This window comes from Lithobates pipiens, unplaced genomic scaffold, assembly GCF_037356315.1.
Source record: "Lithobates pipiens isolate NorthernLeopardFrog02 unplaced genomic scaffold, aLitPip1_a1.2 Scaffold_18, whole genome shotgun sequence".
In the NCBI taxonomy this organism is placed as follows: Eukaryota; Metazoa; Chordata; class Amphibia; order Anura; family Ranidae; genus Lithobates; species Lithobates pipiens.
The window spans coordinates 246344279-246358505 of record NW_027507758.1 but is presented as its reverse complement, the minus strand read 5'-3'; the positions used below and the strand labels follow the sequence as shown (position 1 = coordinate 246358505).

The window sequence follows — 14227 nt, the reverse complement described above, 5'->3', positions numbered from 1 at the left end:
CCTAATGCAGGTAATCCACCTTCCAGACCGATATTTTTCTCTAATCTCAAGGGCTTCTACCCTTGCAACAGATGCATGATCTGTGAAGTAACAGGTGTAAAATAATCCATAATTTTTGATCCTTTATGGGAAGACTTATGAACTCGACACTTTCATATCACGTAACTCCACATATATGGTGCATCTCCTCCAATGTACATGTGGTCTGTAATATGTTGGGAGGACTACTAGACACCTTAGAGATCAACTTAGAGAACATATTTACAACATCAGATGTGGCTTTAAACACCATAGTCTCTCTGCCCATTTCATAGAAATTCATAATAGGCATTCTAATGATATTTGTTTGTGGGCATTGAGAAGCTTGAACCACACTGGAAGAGATGTAATAAAACTAGGTAAATTTCCAAAATGGATATGAAATGGGTCTATGAGCTTAAAATATATGCAAAAAACATTAAATAGGGGTTAAACGCGGATTGGGATACCAATTGCTTTATCGACATCAAATAGCACATCTCATTTTTTTTTTATTTCACTATATTTATTCATAATTCTCATAATGTTACCCATGCCAATTTGTGTTAATTAAATAATATTACATAGGATTCTATCCCATGGAATTTACTTTTCAATCTTACCTAGGTGCACCTATATGTATTCACATCTATTCTTTAACAATTTGCCTTTGATGCACCTTTTTTGGAGGTTCATGTAAACCAGGGATCCTCAAACTACGGCCCTCCAACTGTTGCGAAACTACAAATCCCATGAAGCATTGTAAAACTTTGACATTCACAGACATGACTAGGCAAGATGGGAATTGTAGTTCCTGAACAACTGGAGGGCCATAGTTTGAAGAACCATGATGTACACCCTTCTGCAAGATAATATAAATGTTATTTCTGTACTCCCTTGAGGGCTTTATTTAATTGTATTTGCTCATTGTTATTAATGTATTTGTTTACAATTAGACAAACATATTTTTGTCTGATCCATTCTTGTTTTCATATTTAGCAGGCTTCCCTCTGCAAAGTAGTTATTTTTCATTTTGCCCTTTATAACGGCTGTATGATTATTTGGTAATCGCCTTCCACAACCCTTAAGGGGTTGTAACCGCTCAAAGTTTTTATTCCAGCTATGGGGACGAACACACCAGCTACAGCCGGTGTCTCAGGTCCTGATTGGATAGATTGATAGCAGCACAGCCATTGGCTCCCGCTACTGTTAATCACATCCAATGACGCAGGAGTCGGGGGACAGGGCCGAGTCCTGCTGTCTGTGTCAATGGAAGCAGCAGCAGGACACGGGAGCATGGCCGCATGGGTGCCCTGAGGGAGATTGGCTCTCCAATGGGGCACTCAAGTAAAGGAGGAGTCAGAAGCGCTATTGAGGGACCCTAGAAGAGGAGGATCGAGGCCACTCTGTGCAAAACCAACTGCACAATGTAAGTATGGCATGTTTGTTTTTTGCATATCTTTAATGAGCTACCTCGGTGTCTACTCAAACATGGCCATCAGTCATCTTCTGCTTTTCTGGCAAGGTGGCCACGTTACCACTTTCGGTCGCAATCTTCTAATGGAATTAGGCACACCTGCAGTTAGGGGCACCACTCTGTGTATATTTCTCTAAACATCATGGCCAAAAGACGAAAAAAATGCATTAGAGCAGGATACTTGGCACTGACATCTCGCTCCTGTGAAATTCTGGGTTGCCAGCAGCTGCTCATGTAAGTTCTTTTTTTTTTTTCTCATCTGCTTTTATGTGGCTTTTACTTTTGCAATAAATGTACTACACTATGAGACTCCTTCTGGGTTCTGGGTAATCATTTTTTTTTTCAGCTGGACTCCTGGTTACAACTGTCTGCGGGAGTGATACTTCCAGAGGGATTTCCATATGTGTATAAGGCTTCCGTGCTGCTATAACGGCAGCCACTAAGTTTGGTGAGTTTGCATTTTACTTGAAGGTGGCGTGGACATGACTGCTGTACATAATTTTTACTGGCCTTAACTATAAACTGCTTCTCATCAATCTGGACTGATTTTGAATGTCAATTGGACTACTCTTTAAGGTCAAGAGGCAACACATTTTATTGACTTTAATCTATTAGTATGCTTCTTATATGAAAAAAAGCTTTGTGTCTACTCCCTCCCCCAAAATTCATACCAGACGCTTATCAAGGATAAGCATCTGGTATGGATTTTGAGGGACCCCATGCCATTGTTTTGAAAACAAAATTAAGCCAGGCAGGATATATCCTTTAAAGAAAATCCATAACAGACAATTATCTGGACATATATTCTGGCTGGCCAGGACAGGGGGCCAGGGGTTGTGAGGGGACAAGGGACCCATCTCCAACATCCCTGGTCCAGTGGATATGGGGTTTGCTGCGGGGACTTATTGAACTCTGAGGGACCCCTTTAAGATAAGAGGGTTCGCAGAAATATGCCCCATTATTACTAATTCATAAAAAACATGAAAATCTTATGTTAATCATATCATTCAATAAGACAGATACAACATCAAACACAATGTATGATTCTCCAATGACTTGTACAAGATCCTGTCCCACCAATACTTCTGTCATACATGACAGCTCCCTGGATGCCTGCTGAATGTCAACAAGCCATATTTGGTTTGTTGTATTTTTGCTAATTCTGGCCTGAGGACATTAGTACCTGTGCAAATTTATCAGTGACAGCTGGGGAGTTCAGACACAAAGCAGGAGCATTTGCTGGCTTCCTGGATCCCATTCCTTGTAAGTTATTTTCCGTATTTATACATACATAAATCCTTTCTCCATCTATAACTTCCTCTCTAGACCTGGGGCATACTTTTGATATGTGAAATAAATCAGAATTCAACTTTTTTATATATATAGATTTTGATATAGTTTAAGGATTAGGATTTTTAGGATTAACATTTTAGGGAAGCTTTTTTTTTACATTTGTATTGCAGAGACACAAAGCTTTTACAGGAAGAGAAAGTTCCCCTTTCTTCTTGTTTCTTGTTTGTTGACAACTCTGAAATTGAAAACCAAGCAGATGTTCTAACCCTTCTACATTATCCAAAATATAAAAAAAGGTTTGGTTTTAGACACACTAAAAATAGATTCAGTAATTGTATTCATATCATGATGCACATTCACAGGTTATATAGCCAAATCTACTATAGTTAGTGAAACTGCTTTAAAACCTATGGTAATTGTTCCCCTAAGTAATATATGTGAAGCACAATGCAAAACTGAGCTTTCAAGGATCCATTATCTATTTTGTCCAGAATGACATTAGCTCATCCATACCTGAATGTTACTACATGCTTTCAAGTCTGAGAAAACAATGTTAGAACTTTGAGAGCCGAATAAAGCTGTTAGCGGGTATTGAGTTTATGCAGGTTCGATCTGAAATGATCAAATAAATGTCTAAAAAGGCTGAAATGAATGTCTCTGAGAAGCTCCAAATTATTCTTTGAAAATGTAGCAGCTTTTATATAAAATATCAATAATATAATAATATTTTGCTACATTAAAACTGCTCTAGGAAATTTCCACTCCTTTTCGATTTAATTAAAAAACAATGCAGCAAAATATGGACATATTTTGCCAGTTTATAATGGCTACCCTTCATTTGTCTTTTATCTGACAAATTGCATAATGCTGATCCTACCATAATTCACTATTTCCAGTAGAGAGAAGCTGCAAAAACATTTTGTATGTCATTTAATGACATGTGCCATTTAATTTCTGAATTTTTGCTTAGTTTTCACTATTTCATACACTTCGCTTTGACATCACAACAACCTACTGTATGTCAAATTTTTTCTATTGGTAAGATTTTGCAGAAAAGAAAAAACTATATTGCAGACCATTATAAACAGATTCCATGTATACGTATTGTTTAATCCCGCAGGAGCTGCTGGTGATGATAAATCCTCTGTTCTGTCACAACTCTCTTAACGACTCAACACCCACTGATACACCTGATTATAGATTAAAAGTCAGTTACACCTGTGTGATTTAAGTGTTAGTACACTAACACTTGGTGATATAATAACTGGATGTATTATGGCCATGCAAACAAACAAGCTGTGAGTCATCAGATAATTGCACAGAATGAAGGGCACTATGGTCAGTGACCCACTAACTGGCACTCAAAAAAAGGCTATAGCAAGGAATATATGGAATTAACGAATTTAGAAGAATAGAAAGGGTCCTGGTGTAGACCTTGTGTATTCAACTCCAATAGTGGGTGGACATATGCGTTTCTAGTGTCAGGGTACCCCTGGAGGTGATAGAAAATACCTGGCGCTCAGTAATTAACGTTGGCTGGCTTTTGGTGGGGCCCTTCTTTAGATGGTGCAGTGTCCCTTTAGGAGTGTGGGTGGATGAAAAGAGATGGGATGCTAAGTAGGAGCAGTCTCTAGTTAGACCAACAGCATGTGGCAGGCATTTAGGACATGTAATTCAGCTCACCACTCCCTGACAGGTGACTAGTCTGATCCCAATGGCTTGGCGATCTGCAAGTTGCAGAAGCCAGGTCCTGGATCCTCACATAGGCCACGGTCTCTTAGCTCTGGTCCTGAAGACGCAGCAACTCTCTCTTTCAACTCAGTCCCTGAAGGCAGCTCTGGCAGACTCAGATGCAGGTCCATTGTCTATCCCTGGTACAGGTGAGTAGACACAGCAACATGTCCACTTAGCTCCTCTCCTGATGGCTCTTGTCTCAGCAGGCTGAGAGTGCTCCACACCGTTCTCTCTTCTTGCTGGACTTGCCTCTTTTTCTCTCAAAACAATCATGCTCTCATTCTATGAGTGCAGAGAATTGTGCGAATTCAAGACCACAACCTACCAGCCTCCATAGAAATGTATTGTGCAGCGTTCCATTAAGGTCTCCATATCATAGAATCCACTGTAGCACAGCAAGTCCTATTTTTCATGCTCCAGTTAGCTCAAACTCACCTGCTCCATGATTGGCTCAAGCTTATCTGCTCCCTGATTGGCTCAAGCACTCTGCCAGGAGGAAGGGGGAGGGCAAGGGGGATTTCACACAGAGCCTGCAGCACAGCCAAGAGGGAGAAGCGAGCACAGGCACAAAGAGCAACATGTTCTGCAGTCACACATCCATCTGTTAATACAGCAGCCCAGTGGGAGGGGGAGCAGGTGATTACCTAGAGAGTGGCTCCATGCAGTTGTGCGGCATTGGAAAAAAAATTCTCATAACCAGCAGCAGCACCTGGCTACATAAATTTGCACACCTGTAGTGCCTGTTCATGTTTTTCTGTACTAAGCCATGCCTAGTTTACTGCATTCAGGGTAGAATTCAGTTCATTACCATGTGGATAATTTAAAACTAAGCACTTCAAGCTGATCGCCAGACTATTTAAATATTGTTTAAATGTTCTAGCAAATTGCCGAAAACGTATATAAATCACTTAGGGTCTGAGAACATTTATATTTATGTCATATTAAACCCTCAGCCATTTTAGTTTAACACATTGAGCACAATGAAATAAAATACATATTTTCCAGTAAACTATTTGTTAAAATTCTTAACCCAGCTCTTGCAGTTTACAACTTTCAATTATGCTGGCTCCTGCTCTCCTAGTGCTGTGTAGCACTGTCCCCGCGGGGCTTGCTGTGTGTTGACTTTTTAGACCTCCCTCTGTTTACCCGCAGACATTTGCTAGGGGTTCTTCACATATCTCTCCTTACTCCCGTTTGCTTGTTACTCAATAAACAGTCCAGGGTATTCTTTTTTTTATATTTATTGTGGAACTTGGATGAGAGAAGGGAATAGAGGGATACTCCAACCACACTAATCACAGTAGATAAGGACAACTTTCACTTGGCCTCACTGGATTACTTGTGGAAGCAGACACATTGCTTTAACCATACTGCCACTTGTATAGAATAATTAAGTCTTCTTGCTCTCTCTAGCAGTAGACTTGACGCAACTACTTTATCTTCAGGACACTCTCTAGCATCCCCTTGGCTGACATCCATCCACTGATTCTTCTAGATAAAGGAATGGCCCTCACAGGACAGGCCCCATGACACAGACCTGTACTCACAGTAGGCAGAATCAGATCCTTCCTGGTGTCTCTTCCAGTGAATTCTGCAGGACCTCTGGGTTCAGCTTCTCTCTGACTTAACAGCACTCAGGTCGAATAGCCATGACACTTATAAAGAGGAGGGGCAGCCACCCCCTCCCTCCAAGACCCCACTCTCCAGCAGAAAGACCCCGAGCACATGTGCCCTTAGCATTTATACGGTTACCCAGCATGCAACGAGGCACATTCCTCTGCCAATTGCCTGTGCCCTCACTTGTCAGGTTCCCTCCCACTGACAAATATGCCTCCCTATTGGACCAGTGTGGAACATTCAGACAAGCTGAGCTGAGTACCATGAGCAGACCTTACCAATAGATTAGAGTACTCTAAATTTGCCTAACAATCTTCCTGGTAAGCAGAAAGACCCAAAACTATACTCTCTTCAAGCACCTACTTAGGAGGGTGCTACAGCTGCTTTCCTTAATTTCCGGTCTTCATAGGGAATAGCTAACAGTGGACAGTACAGTCCCCAGTCAGTCTTTTAGTTTGGAAAAGGAGGGTGGAAGAGCAGGGGAGTCCCTTGATATCTTAGGCTACGTGGCTCTGTGTTTCTATTGATGCAAACAGTGCAGGGAGGCGCAACTCTAATTCCTGCATGAAGGGGTGACTCCAGAAGATCCTGCAAAAGGGAAAGGAGCCCCTTGAAACAGGAAATCTGGGGCAGCAGTCATGGCACCAGCTTCAAATGGAACATAGGAAAGGATTAAAAGCTAAAGATGCGTCATACTCTGAAAGTGATTTAATCAGCTGCTGAAGGTGCTTATAAAATTGTGGATATAATATTACTTTAAGCTTTAACAGCAATTTCTTGCTTGGAGCAGGTGTCATTTATCTCCAATGCTGGGCTTGCCATAAAGCTACATCTTCCAAGATTCTTAGGGAATATAGTCGGAGTTATGGGTGGTAACTATTGACATTGGGGTTGATTTACTAAAATTGGAGAGTGCAAAATTTAGTGCAGCTGCACATAGTAGCCAATCAGCTATTAATTTCAGTTTTATCAGTTAAGCTTTGACAAAAAACCTGGAAACCAATTGACTTCTATGTGCAGCTGCACCAGATTTTGCACACTCCAGTTTCAGTAAATCAACCCCAGTGTGCTTTGGGAAGAAGCACACTAGCGTGGGGGTGGCAGAGCTGACCTGAGAGTGGGGTGAATAAACAGAGAATATTAATGAATATAACCATTGTTCAGTTCTTAGTTAAAAATACACACGGGCGTAGAGGTGACTGAACCTCTGTCTGCACATAGGGCAGCCTCATGTGTCCAGTCTCCTGGACAGGAAATAGCCGAGAGAAAGGTTTAAATGCTCATATTGTCCAAGGATAAACCAAAAATGCTGCTAAACAATATAATGAAAGAACACATAATAGAAAGGTAAGAAGTCAACTACATGCATATTCAATTGTTGTTGTCTGGAGTTGAGCTTTCAGTATAACACATATTTTATATAGTACATGAAACATACATTTTTATGTATTTTTTTATCTCTCTACACTAAGGAAAAGCTCCATTCTGATAAAAGTATACACACACTCACACCTTTAGTAATGTAAATGAAGCTTCCTTTCCTCTACCCCAATCCATAACCAGAACAAAAGGATTCCGTTTCACTTTACCTGTCACTTAACCTCTAATTTTCTCTTACATTTTATATAATAGTAACTCAGGTTCTTTAAAGTTTTTAAGCATATTCACTTGTGGATTTCAATTTTCATTGCCTCTCTCCTGTGGCAGCATGAGCAATTAAGGAAAATATAAGATAAATTATTGTTTTCACTTATGTTTGACAATCATTCCCAAATGCCTGTTTTTCTGGAACATTGTTCACGCTAATGGAACACTAGGCTATAAATGTAAATGTCCTTTTTAATAAACAGTGTTTTACTAAACAACATGTCTGTATAAACTGTGGTTACTGTAAGCCCTGTGAGAGTATAGTCAAAACAGGAAGGCTCCATATTTACAGCATGGTAATTACATATTTGGTTGACTGACAACCTGCCCACCCTCACTGCTTTTGCTGCTTCTTGCCCAAGAAGCATGGTTGTAGGGAGGGCAGGTCATTTGTGATAACTATTCAGCTACAAAGGTCCCCTGAGACTTCAGGGCACATTTATACTAGCTGTGACCGGGGCAGTTGCTTGAACTTCCTCCAGCTGTCAAATAGACCTGAACTACTCTGCCCATATTGTATCCTTATTTTTACAAAACCACAGGATCGATGCTTGTGCATAGAACCCAGGGATCTGAGGATTCTGGACATGCCTTAATGTCCTTACAGGATGTCTCCAATTTACAAGCTGACCTCAATGCTCTGTCTAATTGGGTGACTATGCGGCAGATGAGGTTTAATGTTGATAAATGTAAAGTTATGCACTTGGGGGCTAAGAATATGCATGCATCATACCTACTAGGGAGAGTACAACTGGTGGGATACATAGTGGAGAAGGATCTGGGGGTTTTGGTAGATCATAAGCTCAATAATAGTGTGCAATTCCAAGCTGCGATTTCCAAAGCGAGCAAAGTCATTTCTTGTATTAAGAAAGGTATGGACTCCAGAGGGATAGATATAATTTTGCCCCTGTTCAAATCATTAGTAAGACCTAGTAACCATTAGTAAGTTCTCAAAAAGGATATTGGGGAACTGGAGAAACTGCAGAGAAGGGCAACCAAACTGATAAGAGGCATGGAGGAGCTCAGCTATGAGGAAAGATTAGAGGAACTGAATTTATTCACTCTTGATAAGAGGAAATTAAGGGGGGATATGATCAACATGTACAAATATATAAGGGGCCCATATAGTGAACTTGGTGTTGAGTTATTCACTTTACAGTCAACAAAGAGGACAAATGGGCCCTCTTTACGTCTAGAGGAAAAGAGATTTCATCTCAAAATATGGAAAGGTTTCTTAACAGTAAGAGCTGTGAAAATGTGGAATAGACTCCCTGCAGAGGTGGTTCTGGCCAGCTCAGTAGATTGCTTTAAGAAAGGCCTGGATTATTTCCTAAATGTACATAATATAACTGGGTACTAATATTTATAGGTAAAGTTGATCTGGGGAAAATTTGATTGTCTCTTGGGGGATCAGGAAGGAATTTTTGCCCCCTCCTTTAGCAAATTGGATCATGCTCTGCTGGGGTTTTTCGCCTTCCTCTGGATCAACTGTGGGTATAGAATTGGGTATATGGGATTGTATGATATTATTATTATAGTTTTTTTTTTTTGTGGTTGAACTGGATGGACTTGTGTCTTTTTTCAACCTGACTAACTATGTATACGCCCAAAACCTGACCTTGCCTGAGTTGATTTAAAACTTTCACTCAGCAATTATTTTGCTGGCTAATTGAAAGATTTAGCATTTTGGCAACTGAGAATGTAGACCTTTTAGTAGCATAATCAGACTTTTTCCCATGGCCATTTTTTGCACCTAAATAGCAACTGAAGACTGAGCCTCTGCTGATTTAAGACAAATGTTTAAGAAAATTTTTGTTAGCTAACACAGAGCAGCCTGCAAACTCAGCTCTACTTGTAAATTTTACAAATTTATGTATGCATGGCATAAACAAATATAGGAAAACTGTTTGAATGCATTTTTCCTTACAGAAAGATAGGGAAAACAACAGCATATGTATTGACTGTGATCTCTTGCTGGCTGTCAGTAACCTCTGTCATGCTTTGCTGCCAATTTTATATTTCTCTGCCTTTTTTTATAAGGCTGTTTAATATTGGTTTCAAAAACAATATAGTAATTCATCATATAAAAGACTAAATATATCAACTTTAAGCAACCTAACCACTACGACTCAGGCTGCATATAACATATTCTCGACTTCATAATTTTCCAAAACACAGGTGGTCTTAAAACCACCTGTCCCCAAAACCCTGCACAGTGGCCATCTCAACCCAAGAATTTCGAGTCTGCATTAAAAATGTCCAAACCAATGTCGGATAAATGGATTTCATCCTTTCTATACAAACGTTGTACGCTACCCTCTAATTCCAGATGTCTAAATGATAAAATGCCTAATATGCTAAGTAACTTGGCTACCTAATTTTTTCCAAGGGGCACATTGAAGGAAGGTAAAGCCAAGGCAATCTTGAGTTACCATGGAAAAACAATAACAGTGTAAGGCAAAGACAACTGAATCTTGTGTAAATCGTCCTTAATTCAAAAAATATGTTTAATGTTTTTTGTTTTCCAATGTCTTCTAATGAATCAAAAAAATGTATTATGACAAATGTATAACAAATAGCTATCAGATTTCAATCTACCTACTTTGTTAATTATGTTAGCATCTAACCCTAACCTTGAAGCTTCAGTAGCTGCTCCAATTCTAAATGAATGAGATGCGAGATGAGAATCTTGTAAGTTCAAATTTATTAAACATTTTTAAAGATGCATATGAATTGGTATTTAGTAAGGGGAGAACCTGACTCATATATGAAAAAACCTGAACCTGCTAAAGGTCTAATACGGAAATCATTTTTTAATAACCTTACTGGACAAATGGTTGAACCACTACAAGTATACAGACTGACCCAATTAACCTTTTCCCACTTGATCTGTTTTTGACCTACTAATAAAGATTTTTACAGTAGTATCAGAAATAATATCATTAGCTTGGATAGAAATCATATCAGAAACTCTAATGCCCCATACACACGGTCGGGCATTCCGACCACAAAATCCGTTGGATTTTTTCAGACGGATTTTGTCCTAAACTTGTCTTGCATACACATGGTCGCACAAAGTTGTTGTAAAATCCGATCGTTCGTAACAAGGGGACGTTCGTAACGTACAACGGGACTATATAGAGGCCAGTAGCCAATAGCTTTTGTCTCCAAATTTTTTCTGAGCATGCGTTGCACTTTGTGCATCGGAATTCTGTACACGCGATCAGACAAAGTCCGACCAGATTTTGTTGTCGGAAGATTTTAGATCCAGCTCTCAAACTTTTTCCTTCGGAAATTCCAAAAGAAAAAGTTCGATAGAGCTCACACATGATCGGATTTTCCGACAACATAATCCGATCGGACTTTTTCCATCAGAATTTCCGACCATGTGTATGGGGCATAAGAGTAGCAAAAAATGTGACAGAAAATACCGCTTGAAAGAGCACTGACTCAAATGAAGAAAAACAAACCTGATCAGTAACTCGACAAAGTTTATTCAAAATATTTGGAGTAGGTTTACGTGGATCTATTTTAAAATAATTTTTCTTATAACCTTTCAAAGCTTGTTTGACTAAAAAATACTGCAAACAAGAAGGTAAATTATTAAGCTTCAGAAAGAATTAAACTCCAGAAAAGGTCTTCTGTATGTAGGACCATGAATATTGCTTAGTAAATAAAAAAATTTAAAATAATAACACTAAGCCTTCGGAAAAAGAACCCGTAGGTTCTTGGATAGAATTCAAAAAAGAAAGCCATAGTAACCAGGCCAATTGATATCCAGCCCAGGTCGAAGGTGCCACAGAATTCTTAATATGCTCCGATATGGGCCTCATACAAGGTCACATAAATTGGGTGGACACAGCATACCCACTTGGCCTGCATCCGGAAACAGCTTCTAGAAGTGCTCCATCTGTAGGCGAGATAACGAATCCGCCAAGTCAGTCCTTTCCAGCCACATGAATTGCTTTGAACCAAATATTTAAACTTTTTAAGATCATATGGCGCAATAGGACAATGACTGACAGAGACTTGGATGTTACACAATTAATAGCGTACATAACTCCCTTATTATCAGTTCTGACCAATATCCGCATATTTTTAAAATAAGGACCCCAAATCTCCAGGGCCACAATAATTGGGAATAATTCTAAAAGATTGCTTAATTCTAAAGTTGATCTTGGGAAAATCCAATTGCCTCTCGGGGGATCAGGAAGGAATTTTTTCCCCTGCTTTAGAAAATTGGATCATGCTTTTTGCCTTCCTCTGGATCAACTGTGGGTATAGAAGTGGGTATATGGGATTGTATGATATTATTATTATTTTTTTTTTTGGTTGAACTAGATGGACTTGTGCCTTTTTTTAACCTGACTAACTATGTAGCTATGTAACTATGTTTTTCAAAAAACCTTTCCCCTGCCATCTGGGACTCCAACAATCCTGTACCAATGGGATTGCCAGATTGCAGCAAAACCAAGAAACCCAGCAGTGTCAGCGAATAGAAAAAAGTCTTTGTCCAAAATAAATTCTTCCTGCCACATATCCCTACCATTAAAATGTGTAAGGAATTTCAGCCAAACTAGTAGATCTTCCCTCATATCCTGCATAATTCTAATATGAGAAAATGGGGATTTAAAACCAGAAATTGCAAAATATAGTCTTCTAGAGAACACTTTCCCAATTGGCATAATCCTAGATGCAAAAGCCAAAAGACCCAGAAGAGACTGCATTTCTCTTAAACACACTTTCTTTTTGCGAATTACGACCAATAACAAAGCCCTAAGCTTGTTTACTTTTTCTTCGGGTAGCCCGAAACTCCATTAAATTAGTATCAATAGTGATACCCAAAAATTTCAGACAAGTAGATGGCCAAGCTGTCTTTTCAAAAGTCAAAAGGAACGCCAAAGTGAGAACAAATTTTAAAAAATATCTCCAATAAAAAAGTACAGTGAGGAGATTTGGCCAGGCCTAAAAATAAAAAGTCATCTAGGTTATGAATTATAAAATTGGAATCGGATTCTGTACTAACCAATCATTCTAAAAAAGTCTAAAATGATTCAAAATAAAAACAAGACATTGATCAACCCATCGGTAAACATTCATAAAACTAAAAGCTTTAAAGAGAAAACCCAAGGAATTAAAACATACTGGATGCGATGAAAGAAGGTGAAAAGCCGATTTAACATTCACCTTTGCCTTAAAGTGAAAGTAAACTCCCCTATCATTTTCAGCCAAGGAAGCTGCCATCTTTGCCTCTGTTTAATCTTCAACTGTTATGGTGCTGCACATGTGATTCGTTATGACACCAGCCATTGGATGGTTTGATAGTTTGGCTGAGAGCACAGCCAATGTGCAGTTAGCATTCCCGGCATGCCTTTTTTTTTTTTAACTGTTTAAATCAATGGGTTTACTTCCACTTTAAGAGCTCCTTTCCCTAAATGTCTAAGCTTTTTTAAAGCTTCTTCAAAAGAAGCAATGAATGATTGTCCCTTAGGAAAGGACAGATGATATATTAACCTAAAACAGTTCTTCTCCTTCTTAGGGACAATGCTCAAAGGAGAAATCATAAAATTACTAAAAGGAGCAGAGATAAAAGGGCCCTCTACCCTACCTTCCTTAATGTCTCTCTAGAAATGTTTTCAGACACAAAATATCAGAAAAATTCTCTACAAATTTTAAATTCCTTACCAAAGTGCACCCCTGACCAGAAAATATAGGTAATGAAAATCCATCCTGAAAGCCTTCAATTAGAAGCTGGGCCCTCAGCTTGTCTGGAAATACTCCTGAGCCATGGAAAAATTCCCTTGTTGTTGATTTGCTGCAGACATTTTTAAAACACTTAGGCCGCGTACACACGCGGGGACTGTTCGCCCAACTTTGTCCGCTGAACAGTGTTTCGGCAAACAGTCCGCTCGTGTGTGGGCTTTCAGCGGACAGTTTCAGCGAACAGTCCGCTGAACAAGGTTTTTTGGAAATTCCGAAAAACTGTCCGCTGAAACCTTGTTTCAGCGAACAGTCCCCTCGTGTGTAGGCTTGTTCGTCAAACTAAGTTCCGCGCATGCTCGGAAAGGATTTACACGCCGAAAGTTATAATGCAGTGTATAGGACGTCGTATTTTTCGTCCTGTCGTACGTGCCGTTCACGTCATCGCGCACGGTTTCAGCAAACTGTTCGTCTGTCGTGTGTGGCCATGTCCGTCCATGCTAATTTTGAGCGGACTGTTTGCCGAAACTGTTTGACGGACAAAGTTGGGCGAACAGTCCCCGCGTGTGTACGCGGCCTTAGACACTGAATGTGTTTCGGCACAAATGGCACACTCATGTCGGTATTCACAGGAGTTCGGCTACTTACATGGCTATCATTAAAACTGAAGCAAATTCCTTTTTTATATACGGAATTGCCAGATGGCTGATAATTTGGGCTCTGCTTGGTATAAACTGATCT

General features: G+C 39.6%; 1 long non-coding RNA gene across 1 annotated transcript in view; it reads left to right on the top strand.

The window, feature by feature from the left end:
- The first annotated feature begins 2700 nt into the window (after positions 1–2700).
- Positions 2701–14227, top strand: part of LOC143990121 (uncharacterized) — a 178205-nt gene continuing 166678 nt past the window's right edge. The window contains exon 1 of the long non-coding RNA XR_013277169.1: positions 2701–2758. This is a non-coding gene — a long non-coding RNA (uncharacterized LOC143990121). The remainder of the gene's footprint in view (positions 2759–14227) is intronic.